The sequence below is a fragment of the Balaenoptera borealis genome, assembly GCF_965194805.1.
Source record: "Balaenoptera borealis genome assembly, chromosome: 12".
NCBI lineage: Eukaryota > Metazoa > Chordata > Mammalia > Artiodactyla > Balaenopteridae > Balaenoptera > Balaenoptera borealis.
The window spans coordinates 99,424,605-99,442,222 of record NC_138869.1 but is presented as its reverse complement, the minus strand read 5'-3'; the positions used below and the strand labels follow the sequence as shown (position 1 = coordinate 99,442,222).

Here is a 17,618-nt window from a genome sequence, read left to right as displayed (position 1 = left end):
GCCAATCTGGAGGCAGCCCCTGCATCGTGGCTGAGTACATGGGCTCCAGAATCTAATTGCCAGGGTTTCAGTCTCAGAGATACCACTTCTTTTTTGCCTGTGATTCCTCATCTTTAAAACAGGGATAGTAATAACACCACCAACCTCGTCAGGGTTGTTTGTGAGGAACAAGTGACAATCTACATCAGTCGTCTTATTACATGGCATACAGTAAGTGCCCAATAAATGATAGTGAATGTTAAGCAGAATTCTTCAGCACACAGAATTGACCTTCAGTTCCCCTAAAAGGCATATTGCAAACAGATTTGATCCAATCTTGTTGGAAATTTCGTGTCGGTTTCCTGGAATTAGATCATCTTCGTTTATTTTCTCTTCACTGATGAGTCACATCTTTTTTGGAGGTGACTCCACAGGGGTGGCCTTAGGGCCTCCTTCCACAGCAGAGTGGTTGCCTCTCAGGGCCACCCCTTCTGTCCTGGTCCTCTTTCTTCAACAGCGACTCGGGCTTGAGCCTGGCGAGGACCCTCACTCTTAGCTGCTTTTTCTCCATCAAGGAGAGAGATTGAGCCCATCCCAGAAGAAGAGCTGGGAAACATGGGGGTGTGGTATGAGAGCCCTCTCCCCCACTGCTGCAAACCAGTGTTCTTCCCTTGCCCGTTTGGTGATGGAGAGATGATGCTGGGACATGTAATGTACCTGCCCAGTAAGTCGGGGAAAGAGGACAGTCAGTAAGCATGGCTCTGCTCAGAGCTCCTAATCTGGCCCTTGGGAGCCAGGAGCAGGTCAAAGCCTCTAGGAATCCAGGCCCTGGCAACAACCCTGGCACTGCTGGAGGTGGGAGGGAGCCTGACTTCTGTGTCTCTTTCCCTCCCCTCCCTGCCAAGTGTTCTGCGAGCTCCTTATCCTCAGAATCTTCTGAGCTTGCTGCCCTACTGGGTGGAGACAGGGTCCAAAGAAGAAAGGAGGATGTGTAAGAGGCAACCCTTCTTCGTCCTCCGGGGTAAATGAGCTTGACTTGCTACAAGTGGAGAGAACAGAGGCCTCTGATTTTTAGTTTCCATTAAACTATCAGAGAAATATATTTTTACGTCTTTGATATGTCTGTACAATCCATTCCCTCTGCCCTGAAGCCTGAGTGAGCACATGAAAAAGCTCTGAATGTGTCCCATTCAAAGGCATTAGTCAATTAAATGATTAAAACTTGAAAAAAAAATATTATTCAATTTTTTTTTGTTTTTTTAATTATTAGCACCTTTAATTATTATTATTATTTTTTTTTTTTATTTGGCTGTGTTGGGTCTTCGTTTCTGTGCGAGGGCTTTCTCTAGTTGCGGCGAGCGGGGTCCACTCTTCGTTGCGGTGCGCGGGCCTCTCACTATCGCGGCCTCTCTTGTTGCGGAGCACAGGCTCCAGACGCGCAGGCTCAGTAATTGTGGCTCACGGGCCTAGTCGCTCCGCGGCATGTGGGATCTTCCCAGACCAGGGCTCGAACCCGTGTCCCCTGCATTGGCAGGGAGATTCTCAACCACTGCGCCACCAGGGAAGCCCCAGTGTTTATTTTTAATGTCTGCAGTCAGCTCTGTGGTCTAGGTGGCATCCATCCTGGAATTCAGACTGAAAATCCTGATCAGACACTACTTTTCTTTCCCATCTTAGTTCAGTTGATCAGTTCTGTGTGCCCTGGTTTCCATCTGAGTAAAATGAAGGTGGGGTGTGTACACATGTGGCCCCTGAAAGAATTCTAGGAAGAGTCTTAAGGGAATGCACTTTAGACAAGTCTTTCCCTTCTCAATGATAGGCGACTTCATGCTTGCAGTGGCTCGTGCCAGAAGTCTCAGGGTCACCCCTGACACCTTTCTTTCTCTCGAACCCTGTGGCTGATGGGTCAGCAGGTCCTAAGAGGTCTGCCTTGAGAATCTGTCTAGGCTGGGCAACCTCCCACCTACTCCTGCCGCCCCGTGGTCTTAGCCCCCATGGTCCCTCACCTGGTTTGCTGGGTCTCTCCTACCTGGTCTGCTGCTTCCACTCCTGCCCCCTCAGTCTGTCCTGAACATGACAGTCAAAGAGGTGAGGTTTAACGAGAATCTGATCAGGACTATATTCATTCGCTAGGGTCGCCATAGCAAAGTACCACAGACTGTGGGGCTTAAACAGCAGGAATTTACTGTCTCACAGTTCTGGGGGCTGCAAGTGCACAGTCAAGGTGCTGTCAGGGCTGGTTTCTCTTGAGGCCGCTCTCCTGGGCTTGCAGACGGCCGTCTTCTCCCTCTGTCCTCCCACGGTCTCTCCTCTGCATGTCTGTGTCCTCATCTCCTGCTCTGATAAAAACACTAGTCATTTGGTTAGAACCCACCCTACTGACCTCATTTTAACTGAATTACTCCTTTAACGTAGTCACCTCTGAATACAGTCACATTTTGAGGTGCTGAGGATTAGGATTTAAGCATGAATTGGGCGGGAGTGGAGTTCAGTCCATAACAACATGCACAAACGCTCCTTGGCTTTCCGGCTCACAGAGAGTAAAAAGCAAAGTCCTTGCCTCAGCCCAGAAACCCACCACGGCCTGGGCCCCTGTCGGCCCTATGACTACATCTGCTGTTCTCCACGTTGCTACTCTCTCCTACCACAAGGCCTGGACGTGCTAGGCGTCCTCCTGACAAAGGGCCTTTGCGTTGGCTGTTCCCTCAGTTGAGACTGCTCTTCCCTCTAGTATCCTAAAGTCTCCCTCCCTCACCTTCTTTGGGTCTCTAGTCACCTCCTCAGTGAAGCCCTCCCTGATTGCTCTATTTCAAACCACAACTCTCCTCCCAGCACAGCCTATTCCCCAGTCCCCCTTTGTTTTTTCGTACATTTTTCACCATCTAACATTCTACGTTTGCCTTTTACTTTCCTTGTTGCTCTTCTTACCTAGTAGAACATACAGTCTGCAAGGGTGAGAACCACTTTGAATGAATGAATGAATGAACGAATGAATGAAGAATGAATGTAGAGCCCCTAGTAGCTGCTATGGTATTTCCTTATTATTAACCCACTTTGTCCTGATGGATATTTAGGTTGCTTCTGCTGTTCTTTTTCACTTTTGAGCTTTGAGTTCTCACAAGACACACATTATGTAAATATTAAGTGGTGTTGATGGTGGGGCAACCATGTCTTTAACCTTTTGTATTAATTTTGCTCATGATCCTAAAATTTTTGAATGGTTCCCTTTGTCTGGAATTCACCACATTTTGCAGAGAAAAATTCTGCTTATTTTTCAAGACTTTATTAAAATACCACGTCCTCTTGTGATCGCTTCTCAGATTCCCAGAGGAAGCTCCACCTGCACATCCTCCTGCTGTACCCACTGCGTCCTGTTGTGCGTTCCTGGGTGTATTCTGTTAGATGCGGCCAGGAGCCATCCTTGCCTTCCCACTCGACTCCCGCCCCCGCCCCCAGTTCATCACAGGACCCATGATATAGGAAATATTCAGTAAACATTTCTTAAATGAATTTTATCAAAAGTTCTTATGATCTTTGAAATAGAAAGGTATTTTAATCTGCGAGCATAACTAATGCTTTTTCTGGTCCAGTTCTATTGAGATATAATCGACATCCAGCGCTGTATAAGTTTAAGGTGCACAGCATAATGATTTGACTTACATACGTCATGAAACGATGACCACAGTTAAGTATAGGGAGCATCTGTCATCTCATATGGGTACAAAATGAAAGAGAGAAAATATTATTTTCCTTGTGATGAGAACTCTTAGGATTTACTCTCTTAAGAAACTTTTATGTAGAACATACAGCAGTGTTCATTATATTAATCATGTGGTACATGACAATCCCTAGTACTTGTTTATCTTATAACTGGAAGTTTGTACCTTTTGACTGTATAAAGATATAATATTATTATCGACTATATTCCCCACGCTGTACATTTCATCTCCATGACCCATTTATTTCGTTACTGGAAGTTTGTACCCCTTAATTTCCCTCACCTGTTTCACTCATTCCCCCACCCCTTCCTCTCTAATGTTTTATTGGAGACTCCCTTAATGATGGAAATAGGCTCTAGCAGTGGGTACCCTCCTGATCCCATTGCTGAGTTGTGCCCATTTTGTTTTGCTTTTGCAGATATTAGAAGCAAAGAAAAAAGTTCATCCTTTAAAGTTAAACCTAGGTCTTTGCTTGTTGTAATATCAAACTAGAGTTGAAGATGCTGTAACTTTGATTATGAACTTTTCCCATTGAAGTTCACTGTTCCTTCATTTAATCCTCTTGGAGCATAGCCAGCATATATGATAAAGTTGGGGAAAACAATCGTCTGTAGCTCCTCTAGCAAATTGTTGAGTTGTAGAGATTTATCATTGATCGTTCAGCATCCTTGGACTGAAACTAAAATTAACTTTCAGATTTTTACAGCAGCAAGGTCTGGAAGATGGGAACAACCAGGTGAAGGGGCAGAAGGAGAATGAGGGGGACACCCTAGGCAGAGTAGAGGAGGGTGTGTATTAGATAGTAAAGCAGGTAAGGCCACATGGAAAGAATAATTGAAATCTCTGGGTTTAAACTAAAAAAGCCAAATACTGAGTTTGTCTCACTATTATCACTTAGGTATATCAACAGCCAATTGATATTTTTAATGTGTTTTATTTTTCACCCACTGGGTTTTGGTTTAGTATCATACATTTAATTCTAGAGAGAGAAATTTACTTCCTACGTATGAGCCTTAAAAGTGGACAAATAAATTACAGTTCTGATAAACTCATTCTTCTTCTACCTTTTCCTATCCCAGAATCCCTGAACAGTTAGATTAGGAAAGCTCTGACATTTGCCAGGAGAAAATTTAATCCCAGGAGAAAATTTCATGCAGTCTCTGAGGCTAAGGATTTATACACCTTGAGTGAAAAACAGGCCCAGCGAAGAAAAAGGAAAGTATCGGTGTTTCCTTAGCAACCGGAAGATCAATCAACAATTTTTTACCGAGCACCTTTTCTGAATGGGGCTCTGTGCTTGGCACTGGGGATACAGCAGTGAACAAAATATAGAGGGTGCTGCCCTCGGCGTGGCTTAGAGTCTGCTGGGAGTGTGACCTGGGCGAGTCAATACCAGCGAGGGAGCTGGGGGGAGGGGAGAGCACAGCAGGAGGTCAGCTGGTAGGTGGGTTTCTCTGGAGAGCTGCATTTAAACTGAAATCTCAAAGATAGAAAGAACCAGGAGAAGACGGAGAAAAGGAATGAGAGAATATTCTAGGCAGATTAGAGGAAGGAATGATACACTGTCTCCAAACGGGTGATGAGATTTTTAGATAGAAAAGGCAGGAAGTTGACAGTTATTCTCCAGCTTTTTAGAGGGCCAATTATAGAGAACGAGAGAAATGACAGAAGGTTGTAATCTGATGTAAGGAAGAGCCTGGGAACCATTGGAGAGAATACAAGAGATCTTTTAAAAAAAATCAGGCTAGCAGCTGTCCCAAATGGTTTACTTGTAGACTTCATAAAGAAAAACCCTACAGGTGAGATTGTCTGCTAATGTCCTGTCCAACCCTATAACTCCATGTCAGTAATATTGAAGTTATCTCTAATGCGACTGTTTTTAGAAATAGAACCGTTTTACCTCTCCTGGGAAGTTAGCTGTACATTGGTGTTAATACAGATAGTCCAGACCAACAATGGTCAACCAGAACCAGAAAGGCTTCCAGAACCATCTTGAACTCTTGGCAACACTTACTGAGTACTGCTTACATTAGCTAGAGATTAAATTACTGCCTGTCAAGATTATTGAAAAAGGAACAATTTCAGCATTGGACAGAAGAAATTGAAATCAGTAGCCCCGCAAACCCCTTCAATCTTTATTAATTCTGTTATTCCATAATTATCTTTAGACTTTTCAAAGATGACAGTTCACTTATAATCTTAGTACAAAAACATTTTGGGGTGACAGTTACTTTATGTGGCCTCCAGGGTCACAGGAAAGTCTAAAGAATGATTCTCGGTCCTGAACTAGATGGTCCCTGGGGTCTCTAGCTTTAACAGTCTGACATAATTACCGCATTGGTTTATGTCAGTGTTTCCACCTGCAAATCAGTGTTCATGATGATGAGCAACTGTGCCTTGGTACCGGAGCAAAAATGAACCTCTGAATACCTAAATGTTATTTGCTTGTGAAATGGCATTTATTTGAAGAAGTTCGGTATTTTGTTCATCGTATAGCAAATGGCATGCATTTTCAAATGAAATGTGTTTCCAGGGAAAGATTCTCTTTCTTATACTGATGACCATCTCTTCAAAATCTCCTCCAATTCTGGTGAGACATTTGTCCCTGACCCTTTGAGGCCAGAGTTATCAATCTCTTACTTTAGGTCGGTACTTTGACTTTACAGCATGTATTTATCATCTGTAAGTGGCTGCATGTAGATGTTGTTTTGCAATTTAACTGCTGCTTTAAGAGGCAGAATGAGATTTCAGAGCAAGGTAATGTCACCCTGAGCAAGACAGATCCCCCCCTGCAAGGCTGGTGAGCCACCTGGTCAGAAGAAGGTTAAAATGAGACTAGATGAACCACTGACATCTTTCAAAGTCTTAAGAGGATAAAAAAGGAAGTGTATTTTTATAAGAGAGAATCTGCCCCTGAATTCCTATGTGTACATCAATAGAAACCCTGCCCTTGCTTAATGAATAAGTATAGATGCTTTGATCTTCTTGGAAACCCTTGTCCAAAAAGATTTTGCAGCCCACAAATATTTAAAAAGCTAGGGAATTCCCTGGTGGTCCAGTGGTTAAGACTTCTTGCTTCCACTGCAGGGGGCCTGGGTTTGATCCCTGGTCAAGGAACTAAGATCCTGCATGCCACGTGGCACGGCCAAAAAAAAAGTTAAAAAGCGAAAGGAAGTGTTTAGCAATGTGGTATCAATGTTAACTTCTCGGTTTTGACAAAATACACCATGGTCATGAAAGATGTTGACATTAGGGGAAGCTGGCTTAAAGGTATATAGGAATTATCTGTGCTTTCTTTGCAACTCTTCTGTAAACCTAAAATTATTACAAAATAAAAAATTATTATAAAACAACCCCCCCAAAAAAAACCAAAAAAAAGAAAAAAAATAAAGGAAGTGTTTTAATAAACTAGTGGATAATATCCATAATGAATGGTTTCTGATAAATTGCTGGTGTTTAAGTACATCCTTTGCTAAAACAGCAACTACCAACACTGACGTTTACAAAGCATTATCCTCTGATCTTGTAGCAGCCTGTGAGGTAGGTAGAAAGGTTTCTCCATTTACCTGATGAAGAACCAAAAGAGCAAGATGCTCAACTAGTGAGTGGCCCAGCTGGGACCCAAACATGGTCCTCAGTCCACATCATGCCCTCCTGGCACCACATCCAGCCAAGCATGACCTAGGACACTGGCTGATGTCGAGGGACAAAGTCATGTGGAAAAGCCACCACTGTTTGGTTCCTCCATCAGAAATGGAGGTTGCTGTTGGTGAGATTCTGGGTGTCTTATGGTTTTATTCATCACATCCTGACCCCAGACACTATTTCAGAAATGTGGGTCATTGGTCCCTGGAAGGACAGACAAAGGGATGGGAATGATCTAATTTACATTCATTACCATGGCTGGAAAAAAAAGAAGCTCAAAACACATCCTCCACTCAGGGAAGCTCAGTCCCCTGGTCTATCTATAGAACGGCATCATTTCCTGCTGACTAAAGGCCAACAAAAAAAACAAAGGCTCCAATGTTGAGTTTCTTATCTCAGAAGGCTGTGATGAAACGTACAATGTGTGCCTGCTTTCCTAAAATGAAGCTGATTAACTGTTTTCTTGGGTGTCAGAGGTTACTTCCGTCGTTTTCCAGCCGCAGGCACTGCAATTTGTAGCATAATTTCTCACACGTTTTTGGGCTCCGAGAAGAAAACGTCTGACTGTTCCCTCTCCTTTCTGAAAACTCTCTTTATAACTCTGTGCAGTCAGAATGACAAAAGCTGTTCCTGTTTAGTTTCATTTTCAGCATCATATTGGAGGGTAATAAATTTTCTCTGTCCTTTCAAGAGATTATTGTCTTCTTTCTCTTTTTTTTTTTTAACAATAGTTGCAGTTGAAATCATATGCCGGAAAGCAGTATCCCTTTATGACACGTTTTTCTTTAAAAATGGTGGTGAAGTGGTTCCCATGTATTTTCAAGGAAGATGAAGGATTTAAAATAGGAATTTTTAATTTCGAAACCTGCCCCTGATTTCCTAGGAGAGTATCAAAGGTGCTTGATGATGGGTAATCCCGTGCCCAGGGATGGGTCACAATGCTCCACTCTGCATCTACCTATTGTCATGTGATGGAGATACAGTGATGATTATAAAGCTCCCTTGAAAGGTAGCCAACTGTTTAATGACCCTGAGTTGTTGTAGATGTCTTGCATTCATTTCTTGATGAATTATTAAAAATAAGCTGCCTCTTCCTCACCAGTAATGAACAGGAAAGGTAAAACAGTCTCTTAATTTTCAAAGTCTAGGGATTTCTTAAAAACATGTGACTGTTTAAATGATAGGAAAATGCAGTGAAGGGGGATGGGAACCTGAGGGGTGCCATTGTGTTCTCAATTTATGTCTCTCCTACTTGGTTTAGTAGAGTCAAAAAGGAGAGTTGAATTTAAAAAAAAAAAAAAAAAAGAGTTGAGTTTTCCAAAAAGGAGACTCATTAAATGTTATTCTTGATGGAGACAGGACCAAGGACAGAGGATACAGCTTTTCACTTCCCTGACATGTCATGGGGACATAGTGAAGGCAAAGAGAGTTTGAAATGAGTGCTTTTTACTGATTTAGGACTGGCATTTTACTCTCAAACTTTCTGAATCCTATTTTTGTGTGTCTCTTGTAAATAGCAGGCCTCCTGTTTTAGGTAAACTTCTGTTTGTTCTTCCTGGTTTATTCATTTTTTTTATGAAGGAAGATATTCAGGCACTTCTATCCTCTGGGGAGAAAGCAGGACAGAACAAAGTTGACATCCTCACAAACTTACCTTTCAGTGGAGGAGACAGACAGATGATACACCAATGAATATATTATATGCTGTGTATATACATTGATACACTGAAGAAAATATAAAGCAGGGGCGTGGGCATCACCTATGATGGTGATACCTTTCTATCCTCGAGGAACTACGTTGTTAATGTGGCCACAATAAACCCATTGCATCCCTTCTTCTTCTTGTTGATGACACACTGTTATGCAAGACTAGATTATCCAGCTTGGTGATTATTCTCCCCTAGTCTCTCTTGTATCCTGTTCTCTCTGCAGCCTACTGACCCCCAGCCATGGGCTACTCACACAAACACGGTTGTACCACCCAAGTCAGGAGTTCAAACCTGTCTCGGTGTCCCATCATAGCCTCCAACCTTGAGGCTCTTCCCAGCAAAATTCATAGCAAAAAAGGAGTTGAGTTCTGTGAACATCTGTTGTCCTTGCTTTTTGTTTTACGATAATTATTATATTCCATGTTTTTTTAAAACGTGTGGTGCCAGTTGCATTTCATAGTCAGCATGTCCATGTACAAGAAAATAGCTGCCTCGAGGGTTCTTTGGGAGAAGGCAGTGTGGTTAATGGAAAGCGCACAGGCCCTGGAGGGAGAAAACCCACGTCCACATCCCTGTTGTTACCACAACTGAGTGATCACTTATTTCCTCAGAAATGTAACGTCCTCATCCATAAAATCAAGATAACAACAATACCCTTCCTAACTTTGCAAGTTTTTGTGAAGATTAAATGAGATAATGAACATTTACGAAGTACTTTGGTAGGACCCATAAAGGATCCTATGTGTTAACTATCGTTGCTGTTTTGAAAGATGGCCTGCTCCTTTGTCCTGATTTGTGGAGCCCCCTGGTGTATTTAATTACTAGAATGGAAATATTCCAACAGGGTGCAACTGGCCAACATCTTGTGAATGTTATGGAACGCTCTCAGGTTTTTGAATGTTCATCCCTATTTCATTTCTCAGGAAAATTACATCATTTGGAGCGACCCAGATGGGGAACAGAATCTCGTCTTTCCTCCCCCCCCCCCAACTCCGGCGGACAACAGTTTAGGACCTTTGGTGTTAATTTAAATTTATCGTAGAATGTCATACAAGAAGAAACCTTCTAGATCTTATCCAGCCCAACTACCTCACCTTACAAAGCAGCCTAACTCTGGACAGTCTTAACTGAAGTGGCCTGAGAGCATAGAGTTAGGAAATGTGCTGACATTAAGCTGTCTCTGTTACGTTCTGTACTCACACCATCCTGGGATGGAAGGCATACGGGTACCCTGGCTTTCTTCCTTGCACAGATCTCTGTGCCTTATCTCTTTGGATTTTCTTCTTAAGAAGAACTCTAGATCACTATTTCCACAGCTTTAATTCTCCTTTCATAGGATATTTTCCCTACACAGCAAGACTATCTAAGGGTCAGGGATAATTATTTTATTGAACTAAAAGATGGTAAGTATATTATGGCCTACTCTGATTCCTAGAGACTTCAAATATTCGATTGACTTTTCCATCAGTTCCCAAAATGTGCACAAAAACAGGGCTGAGATACGAAGAGAATTAATAATCAGGCTCCGTCTTTGAAAGGCTTACAGTCCATGGGGGCAGGGGGGTAAATGCTTAGACGTGTGATTGTAACGTAACGCGACAGATGCTGTAACGGAGGTGGGCGTGGAAGCTGTGGACGCACAGAGAAGGGACTGTTTTCCACTGAAAAATCAGAAAAGGCTGCTCAAAAGAAATGACATCGGAGCTGTCGTTGAGGGTGGGTGGACTGCTCCAATCAAACTCTGAGGGGCTATTTCTGAGGTGGGGGGATGGCGGGAAAGCTCACAACGTGCTTGGGAAGCGACAGGTGGCCTGGTGGCTGGAACACCGGGTGCGCGGTAAAGAACGGTAACAGATCAGATGGGGAGGAATTATGGGGCCAGATGGCGAGGTGCTCCCTAGTCCATTCCAAAGAGGGTGAGGTTTATCCAGTTGACAATGAGACCCTTCAAAGGTCTTTTAATTGGAATTATATGACCGGAACTGTTTGACAGCAGTAGAGAGACGACTGGGTGGTGGTGAGGAGGAGAGAAGGTTCTGGAAAAAGAGTAAGTTTTGAAGCCATTTCAGGGCTCTGCTTCTGTCCAGATGACACCAGGATGAGCTCAGGCTCTACAGCCCCTACTGCCCGAGTTCAGTAATGCCTGCCCCCCTCTCGCTGTCACCGTGGCTGCGTGCCTCATTTTTCCTCTCTAAAGTGGAGCGTAGCAGTAGTACCTGTCTAATAGGGTGGTGGTCGTTAGGCTTAAATGAATCCCTCCCTGGCACTATGTGAGCATTTAAAGTGTTAGCTCTTTCCACCATTATGTGCAGTGATCCAGGAAGAGTTAGGGAGGCGCCGCCTAGGAGGTCAGGAGGAGGGGCTCCACGTTTCCCTGCGGCTTTAATTCCTGCTCCCCCACCTGCAAGAGGAACAGTGACCACAGCCCCCATGCGATGAGATCCGTTTGAATTCCAAGCCAACTCAGTGCTTAATCTCCGAAGAGGTTTTTTTTTTTTTTTAAGTCTTTATTGAATTTGTTACAATATTGCTTCTGTTTATGGTTTGGTTTCTTGGCGGGGAGGCATGTGGGATCTTAGCTCCCTGACCAGGGATCGAAACCCGCACCCCATGCATTGGAAGGCAAAGTCTTAACCACTGGACCGCCAGGGAAGTCCCTCTGAAGAGTTTTGACGTGAATGGTCTAGAATAGATCTGATTATGTGAGTCAGCTTTTCCTCGGGGACTTGGACAGGTACTCTGGAAGATGCGGTGACTCTTTGGGGCCACCGGAGTGTCATTTTGTACATCATTAATCTGGGCCGCATAATGAGAAAAGCTGCTTCCCTCGAGTTGGTTTGAAGCTCTTGCATTAATGGGGTAGCTGCTCAGGGACTAGAGCAGCGGCACAGATGACATGCTCAGTGGAACTGTCATGGTGTCAGATCGTCGGTACCGCCCCCAGAGCACCAACCTGAGACACAGCAGGTCAGGAACTTAGGAGATGAGATCTGGGCAGTTCATCCTTCAGCAAATACTGCAGATTCCTGAGAGTTAATACCCAAGTTGCATGAGAAGAGACTCAGGTGGTACAACTCTGAAGATGCAGCAGGTGGCAAAGCTGTCGTGCATACTCTAGGCCAGTGGTTCCCAAATGGGCAGTTTTGCCCCCCAGAGGACATTGGGCAATATCTGGTGATATTTTGGGTTGTCACCACTGGAGGAGATGCCACTAGCATCTAGTGAGTAGAGACCAGGTTTGCTGCTGAACATCCTACAATGCACGAGACATCCCCCCCACCCCTACAAAGAAGGGTCCAGTCCAAAATGTCAGCCATGCCAAGGCTGAGAGACTCTGGCCTAGGCCAACATTTAACCAGGATGTGATATATACGTCATTGGTGGTACCCAAAGTGAGTTTAAGACGAGCTTTTTTAAAGTTTTAATGGACACGTACTTATTTTAACGTAAGTTGTAAACACATACTTAACATAAAACCAGTGATTACAAAGATATTATTGCTTAAGATGAGGCTAAATTAGTATTTGAGTTTTGTTTTTTGTTTTTTGTTTTTTTTTAACCCCACATTTGTTTATTTATTTATTTTATTTTGGCTGGGTTGGGTCTTCGTTTGTGTGCGAGGGTTTTCTCTAGTTGTGGCAAGTGGAGGCCACTCTTCATCGTGGTGCACGGGCCTCTCACTATCGCGGCCTCTCTTGTTGCGAAGCACAGGCTCCAGACGCGCAGGCTCAGTAGTTGTGGCTCATGGGCCTAGTTGCTCCGCGGCATGTGGGATCTTCCCAGACCAGGGCTCGAACCCGTGTCCCCTGCATTAGCAGGCAGATTCTCAACCACTGCGCCACCAGGGAAGCCCAGTATTTGAGTTTTTTTAAGTGTTGACTTAAAAATACGAAGTAAATAATAGCATAAGTGGACATCAAATATGGCTCACACAAAAAAGCTAAGGAGTGTGGGATGATGCAGGTTAGAAGCCATTGGTTTGGATGAGGAGTCAGAAAACTTTTTCTGTAAAAAACTGGGTAGTGAATATTTGAGGCTCTGCTGCAACTTCTCAACAGTGCCATTTTGGTACAAAAGTCACCATGACAATAGGTAAACAGCTGAGTTCTTTTCCCATCCTGACCTTTATAAACCCAGTGTCTAAGATGCATCCTTTAAACTCAGTGCCCCAGGTATGGCCTGACTGTGGCAGGAGAGGACACTATAACTTACCCTGGTTAGTAAGATTTTAAATATTTATAAAGTCATGATACCTGTTTTGTACACATGTTGTGGACAAAGCGTGATGTGTTCTCCACCTTGCATGTGTAGAGTTAGTGGGGTTTGGGTTTAACCAAAGTACACAGTCTTACAAGTATCACAATTCAATTTTTAGATACAGTGTATTGAAACAGAGTGGGTTCAAATTCCAGCTCCTTCCTTTACTACCTACGCCCTCATGGGCCTATTAATTACCCTCTCACAGCCTCCATTTCCTGCTTAATAAAATGAGGATAATGACACCTCTCCTGTAGGGTTGTTATAACAATGTAATGAGATGTGGAAGTCTCCAGAACAGTGGGCAACACATTCAGTAAATGTTTACTTTTTTCCTTTTCTACCTTAGTTCTTCCACATATTTGATTCTGTTACTAAGCCATTAATAAAAGTGCCTATCAAGTCAGGGGCACCTATAGCTCTGCAATACACTGAAAATACTCCCTGAAAATTAAAGAATGATCTCTTCATTAATACCCTTTGAGTATGACTTGTCAACCACTTAAAATGCACCTAGATGTCAGTGATTCCAGCCCATCTTTCTTTCAGCAAAAACAATAAACAATAACTGAGTGTCCACTTAGTGTCAGCCATGGTGTCAGGCACCTGCTACAGACATGAAGAAGACATGGTCCCTGCCTCTGGAGGCACCTACTGCTTGGTTGGGGAGAGGAAGCTAATAAGCGAACGGAAGTTCCCAATTTTCACAATTGTGGAATCTCCTGAGAACCTAGGCAAAGTGTTGCCCAAGACAAGTATTGAAAGATAAATAGAAATTAACCAGGTGAAGGTGAGATGAGAGCACATCCCAGGCCGAAAGTGTGCAGTGCACTGTTGCATGCGAACGAAGGGTGAGTTGTGTGGGGACAGAGGTGCGGAGGGGTTGCAAGGCTGGGTGAATAATACAGGTCAGATTATGCGAGGCATTGCATGTCAGGCTGTGTCTGAATTACTGCTTCCAGGCTAACGGTTCTCCCTCTTCTCTAGCAGTGACACCTTTTATTCAGAGCAGGTCTTCTAAGTGACAACTCCATTCTAGAAAACCAGCGTTACTAAGACTGTTGGACTGGTGCCCCCCTTCCTGCCCATCACCACCAGCGGTGGAGGCCAGATGTAAGACGCGGCTACATTTCAGTTGAGTTAGTTCTTTGCTGTGAATAATATAGCTCGTAATGTGGAGTTTTTTGAATTTTCCCTGTGTATCACTCTTGAAGCACTGGTTTTGTAGCCGAGGCAGGCATTCAGGGTTCTAACAGACGAGATGGCTACATCTGAGTTTCCGAAAGTTGCTTTGACGACAGTCTGGAGGATAGACTGAAACGGAGAATGTTTGGAAACCACTTGAAGGGCCCTTTCTATAAATAACAAGTGAGGGGCTCCCTTGAGGCCATGCCAGTGGGACACACGTGCACCAGACCTACTAAAAAGATACCATTTACCCAATTTCACCCAAGGAAACTGAGGCTCAGAAAAGTTAATAATCTGCCCAGTGTCATGAGAGAGTAAGTGACGGAACTTGGACTTGGATCTGTGTCTTGACTCCTCATACCGAGGCCCCGTCAGAACCTTTCCGGCCTCCTTCCCAGCTAACTCTTCTATCCCCTTGTGTCTTTGCTTGCTATCCTATGGTCCTCCCGAGCTGCCAGATGTGTGGAATCATCTGGTATTTGTCTTCCTCCTTCTCAGCATTTTCCTAACACAGAGTTGGCATATATTTATCGATAGAATATTTGTTAAGACCCTTTTGGTGGATTCACCCAGCTTGCTGGAAAACACCTTCTTCGTCCTTATGGGAAACTGGACATTCTGCCACGTGCTAGACTGGCCGGATCGGCCAGGCGAGGTCTCCAGCTGTCGCTGTGATGCCCCACCCAGGCAGTCGCTGGTCACAATGACTGGTCCCTATTTTCCAAGGCTGGCAGTCTTATATGTAGGACCTGCCCCAGGGGCTGAGGGACCTGCCTTATAAGCCCCTTCTTCTCAGGGTTTCACACTTCCTGTAGATCATTTCTTTTAATACATTTATTTATTTTTATTTATTTATTTTTGGCTGTGTTGGGTCTTCGTTGCTGCACGCGGGCTTTCTCTAGTTGCAGCGAGTGAGGGCCACTCTTCATTGCAGCGCGCGGGCTTCTCATTGCGGTGGCTTCTCTTGTTGCGGAGCACAGGCTCTAGGCACGCGGGCTTCAGTAGTTGTAGCACGTGGGCTTCAGTAGTTGTGGCTTGTGGGCTCTAGAGCGCAGGCTCAGTAGTTGTGGCGCACGGGCTTCGTTGCTCCGCGGCATGTGGGATCCTCCCGGACCAGGGCTTGAACCCGTGTCCCCTGCATTGGCAGGCGGATTCTTAATCACTGCACCACCAGGGAAGCCCCTCCTGGTAGATCTTTGAGAGAGGAGAAATCGCAGTCTCCTCTTTATCATAGACTACTTGGGAAGCTGAGTTTCTTACCTTTCTTTGCATAGTATTTCTCCTTTCTCTGTCCTCTTGAGGCAGTTTGGACCTGTCCACCTTAAGGAACTCTTGTGCTTTCTAGTTTCCAACTTTTATTTCCTCAAAAGATTTTTCCCACCAGACATGAATAGCTATTGGCTTCTTTTCATTCTTGCTCTTGTCATATCCCCAGCTCTCTGCCTTCACTGGAGCCAATAATTAAACTAGAAATGGGGGGGAGAGGAGAAAGCAGGGGTGGGGCAAAACAGGAGCCATGGAATTACAGTTTTGCTTCTTCCACCCCAACTTCCCTTAATACCCAGTGTAGAAATGCAAGCACGGTTGGAGCACGGTGTCCTTGTCTGATGGAAGGGCCGCCTCGTGCGGTGGGTCACTGACTCCTTAGTGTGGTCGGTCCCCTTTCAGTCAGCTATTGCATTTGTCACGCGAGACCATCCATTCTGTACTCCGCCTTCTTGTTCTCACTGCCATTCATATTAAATTAGGTGGGAAATGGGCCCCCTAACCTGCTAATGTCTAATTAAGATGCTGCATTTTTATAAATATGTGATTTAATCTTATTCAGTGGTTGAAGTTTTTTTTTTTAAGTTGATTTAGTTCATTTCCTTGAACATCATAGCTCATGATGTGTTAACTAGATTTGCCATTTGTGTCACTAAAGAGTTATGAGAAAAATACAAAGAGAAAAACAGCCCTTTGGAAACAATGGAAGGAAGAAAGTGAATTGAATTTAAATTAGACATAGCAATCATTTAAAGTGTAATGAGGGACTTCCCTGGTAGCGCAATGGTTAAGAATCTGCCTGCCAGTCCTGGGGATGCGGGTTCGAGCCCTTGTCTGGGAAGATCCCACATGCCACAGAGCCATGAAGCCCATGCACCACAACTACTGAGCCTGCACTCTAGAGCCCGTGTGCCACAACTACTGAACCTGCGTGCCACAACTACTGAGCCCACGCGCCTAGAGCCCATGCTCCGCAGCAAGAGAAGCCACCGCAGTGAGAAGCCCGCACACCGCAAGGAAGAGTAGCCCCCGCTCGACACAACTAGAGAAAACCCGTGCACAGCAACAAAGCCCCAAAAGCAGCCAAAAATAAATAAATAAATAAATAATTTTTAAAAAAGAAATAAAAAGCTGAGATTTAGAAATTAGACACATTTAAAAAAAAATAAAGTGTAAGGAAAGTTTTAAAGGAGACCTAGCATGCATTCATGTGTCCTTAAGAGTTTTCTTTTGGATAAGATGCTCTAACGTAAAATTATTGCTAGATAGCATAGCCTCACACTGTTTCTTAACACATCAAACACTGTTGGATGGTAAAATGCATTCAGTTTCCTATGTTTAGAAATTCCTTAAATGAAAGACATAAATTCCACTTCAAGTTAATCTGAAAAAGAATTATAAAATTTAACTATGTGTTTCTGGCTCCATTATTCTTGCTGGACTGTCATTCAGAGCCGCTCATAAAAAGGATTCGAAATTGCTGTAGCAACCTTGGATAGACTCTAATAAGAAAATAACTAATTTTCTTTATTTTTGATAATACACATTTCCTGATTTTTCTTACAATGAACCTCATGTGGCTTTTATTAAGAAGCAAATCATTTTTAATTAAAAAATATTTTTTATCTGAGTTGGCTCAACTAAAGGGGTAAAACGAAAAATATGGTCAGCATTGCTGCTGGGAACATTGACCTGCTGAAAAACCAGACTGGCGTTACCTGTGTCTGCTGAGGGTCTGACATGGTCCTTGGGAGAGAGCTTGGTCTGAGTCGCCCTTGCACATGTCCACCCTGACATCATGCGTGGGTCACCAGCCTGGTGGTCCCACCTCTTCTGTTTCTCTGCATCTCCATCC

The 17,618-nt window shown here is 43.9% G+C and overlaps 1 protein-coding gene across 6 annotated transcripts in view; it reads left to right on the top strand.

Annotated features, from left to right (window-relative positions):
- Positions 1-17,618, top strand: part of PHACTR1 (phosphatase and actin regulator 1) — a 541,936-nt gene that overhangs the window by 477,589 nt on the left and 46,729 nt on the right. The gene's annotated exons all lie outside the window — the stretch shown is intronic.